Genomic DNA, 13,316 nt, shown 5'->3' on the forward strand with positions numbered 1-13,316 from the left:
CTTCCCTTAACCCCCTGCCCGAAGGGATACTGCAGTTATACTACATACCCATAGGCACCACAATGAAAATTGAAGCTTATACCTAATTAAGGTTTTATACACACCAGTTCCCCCAGTAAATGCAAATTTTAACAAAATTAGACATGTCATATGTTGAAAATGCTCATGGCAAACAATCATTTTGCATTCCTGCAAATAAAATTGTTTTATACTGTAAGCTGGAGGCGAGTGTAACTTATTTTTGTAATAAAGTTTTTATTTTTTTTATGTGTCATTAATATAAATGTGTGTTAGTACAGAGATCTTCTGGTTAAAAACTTAGAATCGCACACATTTCAGTATGTTTACTTGTATTTACATAATTTTTAGAATAGTGGTTGCCAATAGCCTGTATGTTTCACATTAATTGATTTTTTTTTTGTTATCTTAATAAACCATTTTAGTATGTTGTATGTCAATTACTGGGATAGCTGGGACATGAAGTGTAATTTTAAATTGTCAAGTATTCATTGGAATATGTAAATGTGCCTTGCCAGTTTTGAACTTAAAGACAAAGTAAGTGAATGATGGTGAAAATGAGTAGTCAATGCATAAGAGACGTTTGATACCAGTTCCATATACTGCCCTTGCTAAAGAAAAGTAACTTTTTCCTCAGATTTGAGCATTAAAAATTAAGAGTTGCATTAGCTTCTGAATTTTGAAATCCAGTGATAGAATACTACTAGGCTTATGGAAAGTGGGATTGCTAATTGTAGCCTTAAGTATAATTTTGAATTTCAATGTAATCCTTGGTGCTGGCATTCCCAGTGCCAAGGAGTTAAAATGCTCCCTTCAAAGAGGTTGCCACGCCGACTGGCACTTTTACTGTCATATGGTTTTATAAGGAACACTGTCAAGATGTGGAAACCAATTTTGAACTTGGTATAAAATAAAAATGGGGGCTGTAGGAAAGGGGAAGTCCTCAGATTTCTTAATCTTGAAATCTCTCCATTGCTGAAAAATGTTAACACTTGTGGGATCACAAGTGCTAGGGACTAGTTCTTAGTCTGGAAATGTGTTGGTGGGGGATAATTACTTATGGAATTGTAACAGATGATGGAAGTGCATAAAAGCATTTCTATTAAGGCCACTACATGTGTTGAAATTGTGGATTATATCCTTAATTTCAGCTCTGATAAAAGCATGGGGGGGACTATTCTTTAAAAAAAATCAAATGCAAAATTGACAGGAAAACTTATTTTGAATGGATTGCAAGCAATGGTGAGTGAGCAAAATATTGCAGTCTTGACAGTGTTCCCTCTAATTATGAACTCAAGCCATTACAACTTTTAAAATTAAATATGATTTGCACTGTTCTGATATTGGTGCAGTTTTTTAGCAAAATGATCAGAAAACTAAATTGCATGTGGTGATTACTATTGTGGAAAAAAAAAAAAAAACTACAATGAAAAATTATTTTCAGAGCTTTAAATTTGATTGTGTAAAAAAAAAACCCAACATTCATTAAGTGGAAATACTGGTGAGAATGGGCAAGTGCATATATACAACATTGGTTTGGTTGCACGTGGGTGTTGGTAAACTTGAAATGTTCTACAGCAATAATGCATCTCTTATGGTGCTTTGGTGATAAATAGACACAACAGTTCTTTTTGGCATGTTGTAGGCAAGTCTTGACTTAATGTATTACGCTGCCTCTGTTTACTCCTATAGGAGGCTTTCTTTACTGAAACACCTGCAAAGGTTTGAAGCTAGCATAGTTTCACATTGGTATGTAATGTGTTGCTAAATTTGAAGACTAGTTGAATTTAGTAAGAAATCGGAAACTGCTGCTGCTTAACACTTCTGGTTTATAAACACTCCAATACACAGCTTTTTAAATTATACTGTTGTTTTAATACTCATTTTTGTTTAAAGGGTTTTTCACATAGGATGTACAACTGTATTTTTTTTGTTTGGGTTTTTTGTTTGTTTTTTAAAGAGACTTGATTCAGACCCAGAACTTAAGTTTGTGTTTTTAGTGTTGGAGGAAGGCTTTTACTACAGATGCCAAGACTGGGTTCTGAATTTGTGTTATACAACTCTTGCCTAAATACTGTCTTAAAATCTAATAGAAGGAATACTAATTCTGTTTGTTGGGGGTGATGGGTATGACATAGTCTAAGATGAACTTAGCCTCCTGTGAAGATAGGATTCCCAACCTAATATTTCAGGGTAGTAATGTTATATGTGGCTGCAAGTTTTTTTTCCTTGTGCCTTTGATAGTTCTTCAGAGGCTTAACTTCGCTGTTCAGCCTAGCAGCTATTTTGGTGCTTCTGTACATTAGTGAGTGGAGACTTTTTTTTAAGAAATACAACTGAAAGGCAACATGGGCATAAACACATGTAGCATTTTCTGAAAAGTGTGTACAAATTGATACCTTCCACAAAATTGACTGTTACCCCCTCGTTTGCATTAGTGAAAAATTAGTGGAAAATGTTAATTGTTTAAAATGGAATAGCAAGGTTTGGAAGTAGGCAATAAACTTTACTCAGTGCTCTGAGAATTGCAACTGGTGAAGTTGGAGCTTGAGTTTATGTTCATAGCCTGAAGCTTCTAAATCCAAGCTTTATGACTGGCTATGATAGACTTTAAAAGTCTTTTCTTGCCAAGCGTCTTGCTGAATTAACTCCAGCACCAGCACATGACATCTCTTGGCAGGGGCTAGCTAGTTGCATTAGTTGGGGCAGAGGAAACACCAGAGTGTACTTTGTCAGATAAAAATGGTATGTGGCAACAGGAGAGGAAGTAGAGCTGAGGATCCTTTGATCCTCACCTGGATAGGTAGTGGGGGAGAAGGAACAAACTATTAATTACTGCTTTACAGCCATCTAGTGCAAATAAACAAAGCTTCCTAGAAGCTCTGATGTTGAACTTCTTTCTGGGAGACCCATTTTCACATAGTCACCTGGTCAACACTTTGGAAGTGTTTAATTATACTTAATTCTGTTAAAAAATCCCCAACTTTTCTTTGGTGCTCCATTGCCTTGACTGTTAAAATAGACTGATTTGTTGAAAGGTGCCACTAGAACTAGCTTGTTAGTTTACTTGGAGTTTGGAGAGAGGGGTGATAATCTCATGTAATAATACATTTTCCTTACCAGTATATAACTGGTTACTATTTTTTTCAACAAACATGTATTTCTAAATGGGTAGCTCTGAAGTGTGTGTCGCACAGCTGAGCTCATCTGGCAACGCTGGATTACACTGATTATTTAAACCTATCTTCACAAAAGCTTCCTTAGATTATTAGGTACCTGGAAGTCTGACTAAATCTAAAAAGCAAAAAAAAAAAGCATTTGTGACAATCTAGAAAACACAGTCATAGTGTGTAGGTAGTTAAATACAGCTTGAATATTTAGTTTGAATCACAAGATACATTTTGGTTCCAAGAGTTGTTTTGTTCCTGAAGATTCACAAAACTTGTATCTACTCAAAAACCAACACTTTTATTTTCTGACAGCCACTTAGGTAAAGCTGGCAGTGTCAGAAAGCTTGATTCCCTTTAGTCTGAGAATGATAATGGGGACAGCTCACTTATCTCTGTTTGCACAGTGAGTACAACAATACAATTTTAGTTCTTTCGGTCACTAACATGTAGAAAAGACACTGCATCTTACCACTTCCCTTTGCACTAAGGAACTTGTAAAATGCATTCTTCTGCGCAGCCAGTAGAATAGCCTGTGACATCTGACTGCACAGAAGATAATGGTAAGTAAAAATAGATAATCTAGTACTTAAATGACTTGCAGTACCTAAAAGCCAACTTCAGTAGACTGTTTAACTGACTCCTTATTTTTAGTTCTTTAGGGAGGTTGTGGGTTTTAACTCTTCCATTTTAGTGTGTCCTCTTCAATGCTGAGTGAATTTTGAGTGTAATCTGGTGCTGTTTAATGTTAAATACTTTATATCTAAAAATCTCCAAAATGCTTTATAGGCAATTCCGTATGTATTTTTAAACTGATGGTTTATAAATTATGGTAGTTTAAAGTGATTTTTTTCATTAACAGTGTCTGTGATTGAAACCTAAGAGCTGAATATATCAGGTCCTGAGTTCCTGGTTCCAAGTGTAGCATTTCCAGTATTGTTCTACAATCTAAAGTAATTTTTTTTTTTCATATTTATTTCTTTTTTCGTCTTCAGTGAGATGAAAAATGTACCAAATTCTGTCACTAGTGGTGGTTATTTTGAAAGTGTATTGCTGAATGCAGCTAATCTGAGACTAGAAAACTTCCTTTGTGAGAGTTCAACAAAGGCAATTTTATAGATATCCCATTAGTAAATTATTGCTTCCCTTAAGGTGCAATTACATCATCCTGAAGAATGAAACTCTGTATTACAAGACACTGGTGAGAATTAGCCTAAAAAATTATAATTAATCTTTTCATAATGCAGCTGTATCACAAATGGTACATGGTTTTAATCCTTAATATTACATTACAGCAAACTTCCAGTGACAGTCACTGGTTTTCATGTGAGTAATACTTTCACCAAGAGACCAGTATGTAACTGGTCTAACTATTTAAACTAAAGATACTGCCCTCTCACATTTTCTTCCATTACCTTTTTCATGTTAATATTACCTACACTTACACAGAAGTATGTTAGTTTACATTTGCTTTTCAATTAGGATGTTTAAAAACTACTTTGAAGAAAACCACAGCATGTATGTTGATAAAATCTGTCAGAATTGGCAAATAAAAAATATGTTGTAGGTTTTATGCTAATGAAGACTAGGCTTGAACATAAAGGGGGAAAAATGTTGGAACTTCTCACTGGAAGTGCTGATGGTACTACAAGCTTTAGGTGGCTCTGAGCTGGGCTTTAGCACTCACTCTAGCAGTGAGTGCAATGGAAGCTTCATTCATTGGGGGTTATCTGTTGCCTTGCTCAACTATGTTTTCATACAAACACAACCTCTCAGATAATTCTTAAAAACAATCCCATTGTGGTGTTAACTCCAGTGAGATGGAGGTTCCAGTTAAAATTACGAACCATCTGGAAGGTGTTAAATCTGTTGGATTTGAAGTAACTTCCTTCTGTGTTTGTGTTGTTTGCAACTTTGTTGCAAACGTGTTCTGCATAGAAGTGATCTTGCAGTGGGAACGGTGTAATAAATAGCACTTTCCCTTTTTTTAATGGTATGCTAATCTGAAAAATGCAGTTTGGTTTGATGTTCTGAGATGTTCAGGTGGTCATGTTTCTATTCAAGAAAATTATCTTAGTATTCGTAAGGCATGAACTGATCAGTAAGTCTCAGACCGAGTAGCTCCTTTGAGGTAGTTTATATTTTCTTAGGATAACTATTGAAATCAGTACAGATTTATAATAGGAAGTAGAGAGTTCTATTTCCTTAATAGCAGTATTTAAACCTTCAGTTTATTGCCCTTACTGTGACATTTCATTAGTAATAAATGAGTATACAGATTAATGGTGAAAAAGCATTTTGGAAAGTGAAGTCTCCAGTTCGTAATGCACTTTGAGGTGCATTAAGGTGCACTCACCACGTGGGTACAAATGGCATTGAGGTGAATCAGGTAGCAAAGTTAGCTCAGTTCAAACAGCCTTCAGTGATGACCTGTGCTAGAGCAGATTAGTTTTATTGGGGAGTTAGTAAAGAACAGCTAGGATAGTAACTGCATATAATGGGAAAACACCCAATACAACACCCTCCACCCCACCCGTACCCTGTCTCCAAAAGATGCTTAGGAGAGGATTGCAATATGCAATGCTTTCTAAAAGCACGCAGGTTAAATAGCTGATAGGTGTTGAGTTCTTGGTTACCGGGCAGGTGAGATGAATCTGATAATCTTGCAACTTCTGCCCCTCAGATATTAAAAATTATGTAGAGAGATCTCACGTTTCACAAATAAGGTAAAATTGTGCTTAATGTTCAGTATAAAAAAAAAAAGGAGAAACCTGTCTTGACTGATACCTGGAAGGGCAAAAAACCCACAGTTTTTTCAAAAGCAGTAAATGACAATCAGGGAAATTCCTCCGGAATACAAAGGAATAGATTTGTTTTGTATTTAAAAGGTTGACCTGGGAGTGATAGAATCAAACACTCCCCACTTGGGAAAGCTCTTAACAAAGCATATTGTTTGCTCCCTGGGAACACATAAGGTGATTGAACAGTTGGGAAAAGAAATCATCCAACCTGTCTCTACAAGACAACCATTAATTGTACACAGACTACACTACTGGCAAATTTGTAGTCTAGGATTAAAAGCAAAACAGCCGGGGAAACAACCTGGCAAACCACAATGCAGAACAGCTTTATTTAGCTGTGTTACAGCTTTGTAGGATCTTTCCTACTATTAATCAGTGCTATCCTTTATCCATCTATCCTTTTCCTGTGCAAGGTAGGTACACTCTAATCCGGGCACCATCTAGCAGCCACAGCATGATGTGAAGGGATTGTCAGGTGATGGATCTTGCCCAGTTTCAAACATCAGGTCAAAAGCAGACACACAGTCCTTGGATTATATATCAAAAGGTAAGAAGTTGTCCTCACTGCCATAATCCTCAAGATCACTTTGTCTTGGTAGAAATGGCAGAAGAATATCCCTTTAAGGGAGGTTTTGAACACAGCTAAATATAAAAATGCTGAAAAAACCTGTTCCAGTGCCTCATGTTATTACTACTAAAGTCCTATTCTGAGAGGTGACTGGTATCTTAGCAGTTTTGAAGTGATGGAAGTCTCAGCTCTAGGGAAGCAAAAGCCAGTCTGTAATATCCGAAGATGGATGTTTTTTCAGTAGAGGTGAGGACTACTGTCTTGCTGGCATAACATTTGCCACTCACTGGCTTTACAGAAGTATGGTAATGGGAGAAAATGTTTTTAAATAGCAGGCAGTCTTGAGTTGAATGTCTTCATGCAGGGGACAAAGTGAGAATAGGTGTTGCACATAAAGCTGGGCTGAATCAGTGCTAGCTCAGCTGCCCCCTTTGCCAATTTCAAAATCAGGATGGGCCCAAAGAGCTCCCAAGGACATCAGGTTCTTGTTACAGAATTGTGGGTTTTTTTCTGCAAAAGTGTGCAATACAAGCCCAGAGTCCTGAGAGAGAAGTGGCTGATTTTTTTTCTTGGAATCAGGTCAGGACTTTTCATCAAAGACCTGGTGATGCAAATACCCCAGATGGGTGTATTCTGCTCTGGAGGTGGTCTTCATGTGCTCAAAAGTGAAGGTGCTTACAACATGCTTGGAAACAGACTTCTGGGTCCTCAAAGAGAGTTTAGAGCCAGTATGAAGGTTGTTAAACTTTGTGTGAAGATGTTCAGTTTCCTCTAGGCTAGAGCTCTCTTGTCTTAATACAAGAAAATACACTTTCTTAAGGAACAAGTCAAAATTTATTATAAGGTGCTCGTTTGCAAAATCCAGTATGAGATGCTAAGGTAGGAGAAGGTTGAAGAAGGAATGTGGTAAAGTAGAATTCACTTGCCAAATTTTAGTTTGCCAAAATGGTCTCCTTACCGAGCTAGAAGAGGATCAATTATAGGTAATGCTTTGTATCTTGTTGATCAGCACTCAAGATACACAGAAGCCTTTTCATAGACAGCTTTCAGTGGGGAAAAGTTGTCCTTTTCTCCACAGGTGAGCATGGTGAGCAGCATCTCTGAAGACTTGGTGGGAAATGGGAACCTTCCTGACTGTAGAAGTATTGGGACGTGAGCGTCCAGTGGAGATGGGTGCATGTTCTAAATTCTTGATGAAACTCAGGTGAGCAGTTTTGAACTAAAACCTTGGACTAAATGCACTAACTCCTTATTTCCTCACTGGCAAAACTGCTCATCTAGATAAGCTACAATATCAGTTGTGCTTTTTTTTTTCTTCCTGATTTTTAACTATTGTTCTTGGGCTTCAGGGAAGAAGAGAGTAATTATTTTATAGGTAGCTTGACTTCTCCAGATCTACTGAACATCTGAAGGGTAAAATAGAGAGGGGAGCACGGTTGGGCATTGGTCCCCACCATTGGGGTCCAGGAGAACACCAGATACATGGGCTTTTCAGAATTGAGACTGACTGATATTCCAAGTTTCCTGATCATAGTATATCTCAGAAACACACTGGATGTAGACAATATACCACAGTGTGGTGGCAGGTTAGTACCTGATCTGCTGTTTATCATATCCAAGCTGAATAGTGATCAGTGGAGAGCTTACTACTTGTCTTAGATAAATGTTATGAGACTTGAACATGGCTTGCTACAAAGCTGGATGATACTAATTTCAACATTCTGGTATCTTCTGAAGCAAAATCTACCTTCTTAAGGAAAATAAGTAATTCTTCTCTCTTGTATTGGACCTGCACTGACCCCAACTTGAGGTCTGTCTGAGGCCTCCCAGTTCTGTGTGGTGTGATGAGCCATTTTATGTGCATCTGTTGACATTCCAAAGACCTCAGTCTGCACTTGTAACTCCTGGGCCGGGGTGGGGGGGGAAGAAATACTAACAACTGGACATACAAAGAATACTCCAGCATAATCTTGAGTTTGGGGGACTCTGCTTCTTAAAGGGAAGAAAATGTCATTCCTTCCAGTTTGATACGAAAGATGGTAAGCTGCTTTTCATATTAAAATGCCCCTTTATTAATATATATTTTATGTATGTATCTGTGAAAGAAGAAAAAGTTCATATCTAGCATTTTAAACCATTTCTTATGTACTTCTGTAGAGAACAACAAAGGTAAGCCAGGTAGTTTACACAGCAGCAAATCATTCAAGTCACCAATCAGAAATTGATTTAGGAAGTTTTAAAATAATATTGAATGTTAATAATAGTCCCCCAGACCCTAGTAGACCCTACTAGCTCCAGTGCTTTCCATAACTAAAATACTAGTTACTTAAAAAGCAAAACTTTTAGTAATATAGTTCCACAGAAATTAGTTACATTTCCCCAGAAGTCCTTGTTTGTTTGTTGCAATTTGTCCCTTTTCCAAACAGCTCAAAGTCCTCTTTTCTGCCAAAGCATGCACCCTCCCTCCCCAAAGGACACTTAAGGGGAAACCACCATGCAAGTGGCAAGTGTGCACCATAACCAGGTTTAGATGCATTTACAGAACATTTGAAGGAACCACAAGTAACTGTTCTTTGCTGCTCCGGGAGAATGACTGTGGCTTTATGTCCTGCCAAGATAGGTCTGCTGATAGACCCACGGAGCCATCATTGTCTTCTACAGGAGCATCACTAATGCCAATGCTTGAGGTGAACTGGTGTATAACAATCCATCACTTCTCTGTTAAAAATGGCAGCATTGTGTTGGGGAAATAAAGTTCTGGCATACCTTTAGAAAATTGGGCAGCTGTCTGATAATGACAGCAGTGATCAGCTCTGAGCTGTCACAAAGCCTGGCCTCGCAGAGCTTGGTACTGAAACCCACTTACTGAATTCTCTCATTAAAATTATTATATTCCTCTTGTAGTGGAGCATGACTGTGGAGATACATGCTCAAGTTAGATCATAAAAGAAGTCATGCAGGCAAGCTCCCCATGTGCTTCAAAAAGTTGTTTTCAAAAAGCCTCAAAGCTCATCCTTGGGTATGAGGAGGAATTGCCCTGTGTTCAGGCTCTCCCCTAGTATCGCCTTGTACATTCTGCCTGTTAGCATACATCAGAATTTTCTCCCTTTTGTTATCCAATATTGCCAGGGAAACACAACATTTATGTCCTATTGCTTTTTATTTTCTCTTTAATCATTCTGAAAATGCCTCAGTTTTTGCAGTACATCATTTAAATGGAGGCAAATGTCAAATTCATTGCATACATCCTTGGCCAACACATGATAAACAAAACAATGTCCTGGTTATACAACCGGTTCTGTAACAATTCTGTGAAGTGTTTGATGAAAGACTTCACTGAAGCACAAATAACTTTTTGTGGGTGATAATTGATGTTGCTTTACTCTTAGCCTAAACTGCTTTTACATACTTCAGGTTCTCAGAGAAACTGGCTGCTCAAACTAAAAATATCTCTATGGAATTCTGACCTGGCAAAAACACTGAAGGCATTTACTGCTGTATCCACAGAAGCTAAAGCCATGGGCTTCAGGATACCAGCTCACCAGTTGCCAAGAAAATCCCCTTTCTCACCACTACCTCTGGGTTTTACATGATTGTTATCAGCAGATACAGTGGACATGTTAGTATCTATTGAAATCTTTCTCCAATACAAACTGGCTTAAATGGCAACCTTTAATTTTAATTAGGGGGTTTCTCACTTTTGTCAAGTTTGTGTGTGGATTTGAACTTCCTGGCTTTAGGTTGGGAATTTTTTCCACTTCTTTCACTGTTCCTGAAATGCAAAAAAAGAAGAGTCCCAACAAAAACTAGAGTTAGTCCAAATGAGGAAAAAAGAGAAATCTTCATAGGCTAAAATGTTAAAATACACTACAGAGGGGCAAAAAATAATTTAGGAACAATTTAAGAAGGTACTATTTCTACTAATAAAAATAATTTTGAATGCTATTTTGCTATTTTGTTTTATTCCCCCTCTTGCAGTCTGTACTTCAGCACTACTGCTGAATAATAAAGTTGGAAGAGGATAGGGAGAGCAACAATGCTAAAAGGTACAAAAGTGCTCTCATATGAAGAGCAACTCACTGGAGCAGGAAACTTCATTTTGGAAGAAACAGTTTGCTCAGGTTGATGAAGTATTTTGATAAAATAAGCAGCAATTTTGCTGAGTAGGGAAAGTGTTGTTGTTTTTTTTACAGTCTCTTTTTATAAAATACTAAATTAAACAATGTTTAGAGAGTTGGATCTTCACCCACACAAGCATAAATAAGTGGTGGAGCTCCTCACTGGATCATTTTTGTGGATGTTCCTGTTCATGGCTCAGTTCAAAAAGCAACTTGAAAATAATCATTTCCCAATATATCCTCAAGATTTCAAATAAAGGCAAAATAAATATCCGGGTGAGTATTATTATATTCTTGCTATGCTTTTACAACTTTTTCCTAGGTATGTAACCGGATGGCCATCATCACAAACAGGATGCTCACCTAGTTGAATCTTTGGGGATCCAAGACAGCTGTTCTATGAATCCATCAAGTATCTGTGATGAAAAACTTAGACTAGCTTTAAATTCTCCAAGTCTTGTCACAGTTATGAAGCATAATTGCTGCAACACTTTACTGTGTTTTAACAGAAACAGATGTAATCTTAAAAGGATTTTCTTAACACTCCTCAATTCTGCTGAATCAAGGCAATATGGGTCAAATTTCTCCTCCCTACTTGGAAAATTTCTCCCACTGACCTCAAAGTTGGTCAGTGGAAATTCCCTTCAGGACCTGCCATAGGTATTTTCATGAAGCGTGTATCTGGGGCAGGGTTTTCTTTATCCCCTTCAGCTGTAAGTAAACAGCTTATTTTTCATTTAGACTGATCTCTTAAGTATGTGCTATGGCACTGTTTTAACTACTTGCAGTGGTGCAGCTAATTTCTTTCACAAACATTATCTTACACATTCTTAACATCCAGCTACTTTTTTTTAATTTTTCCTCTTCTTCCCTGATCAGCCTGGGTTTTTGGAAGGAGTTATCCAGATCTTCCCCCTGCACATAACAATTCAGCTACCTCACTTAATACTAGATTAATGTGCATATCCAGACAGCTTATCTTTTGTTCAGGTGAACCAATGTAAAATTTCCATAGACTAACCTTTGAATGTTGCCACAAGCGTAATACTAATTTATTTAGGCTTTTCTCCAATATCTCCTGTATAGGTCTGGTGCTTCTCTTCATGCATATTCCTTAGTGGTGTTTTGTGCTGGGTTTTTCTGTTGTTTAATTTTGCAGGCCTCTATTTCTTGTTGTCTGTAGGAATTGTCTGCACTCACCTCACAAATTTCAGCTTTATATGGTTCTTCCTTAATGTCCCATAAGTGTAGTTTACAACAAGACTAGTTCTTTTCATCTTTGATACTTAAATTCTGTCCAGTATCTAGTCTGTGGAAGAATGTATTCAGAAAAACCCTTTTCATTTTAACAATTTGAAGAAAAGCTCTATGTATCTATATATATAGATATGTGTTGCTTTGACCCTTTTTATCTACTCCTTGAGAGTTACAAGTTCCTCAAGGCCTGCCTCTAGGACGTTGCCCCCCCCCCCTTTTTTTCCCCCCCCCTCTTCCCCATGGTACATTTTCCTAAGTGGACCTGCCTTGTCCCAGTGAAATTCTAATACATTCATCTCTCCTCAGCACCTCCCTGGTTTGCCCAGCATTGTTCCCATTGGCCATACTAAACTGACCCTCTGGAAACTGTCTTGCTTGAAGTGAGTTCTTTTACTTGGATTTCCTTACCAGAACAGTCTCCCTGTCTTTCCCCCCTGCAAGTCTTTATTTTGCCCGGTGACTGTCAATTACTTGATGGTTTCAGTACTAAACACAGACTGGAAGGTATTTTCAGGTCTTCTAACTGAACTGTATTTTAGTGTCTTTTTTTAAAAAAAAAAAAAAAAGTCATTAATTTTGAGTGGCCTGCTCTAGCTTTAGCCCCTTTGAGTGGCCTGTTACAAATAGAACCCCTTAGCCCCTTTTCTTTTGGTTGCCTGCTGAATCTGTTTCTAAACAAAGAACATCTTTAAATCTGTGTAATGTCAGTTGGCAGTTGTAGAGACTGGTGATCTTTTGAGGAGTATGTTCCTCTTTTTTACCAATAATATCTCCCTCTTGCCATTTGCAGCTTTCTGGTCTGGAGCAGCTGACCTCCCCCATTTTTCACACCAACTTGTGTGAGGTTTTACCTGAGAATCCAAAGCATCCAGCGGGTCCTTTTGGCTGGGGTTATCATTTCCTCATCCAGTTTGCTTTAACCTTGTAATATTGAAGGTCAACATACGGTCCATAATGTGGTGGTCCAGGAAGCAAACTTAAGAACCTACACCAACCACTGGTAGCACACATGCCCACACAGCTGACAAGCACAGGCCTGTGTGGGTGGTGCAGAGAGCTGACTCCCAAATGCCATAAATCTGTCTATTAGCAGTTTATTAACTCATTAGCAGACAAAGGAATGTGACTGTTTATGACAGTAAAGATGACTTTGTTTACCTAAATGCTAATACTTATTCTGCCAAACCCAGGCAGAAATGGGTGTCAAATGACCGGCCTCTACTCTCGACTGCTGATGGATGCCTTTTAAGTTCTAAATTCAAAAGTCAAGTCTAAAGGACCTACTAATGCTTAATTTTCTTGGGACCGGAGTCACCAACTTCAGTTTCACTTATTTAAGCTTAGCTGTTTGCCAAATTCTTAAAATGAACATTCCCTACAGTTTTAT

At 37.8% G+C, this 13,316-nt stretch overlaps 1 protein-coding gene across 4 annotated transcripts in view; it reads left to right on the forward strand.

The window, feature by feature from the left end:
* The window catches only part of SYNCRIP (synaptotagmin binding cytoplasmic RNA interacting protein), a 25,816-nt gene extending 25,130 nt beyond the window's left edge, over positions 1 to 686 (forward strand). For all 4 annotated transcript variants that reach the window (XM_051613923.1, XM_051613924.1, XM_051613925.1 and 1 more), the window contains exon 12: positions 1 to 686. This exon is cut by the window's left edge. The gene's annotated coding sequence lies outside the window, so the exon portion shown is untranslated.
* Positions 687 to 13,316: the final 12,630 nt, after the last annotated feature.

Source organism: Apus apus, chromosome 3 (assembly GCF_020740795.1).
Source record: "Apus apus isolate bApuApu2 chromosome 3, bApuApu2.pri.cur, whole genome shotgun sequence".
In the NCBI taxonomy this organism is placed as follows: domain Eukaryota; kingdom Metazoa; phylum Chordata; class Aves; order Apodiformes; family Apodidae; genus Apus; species Apus apus.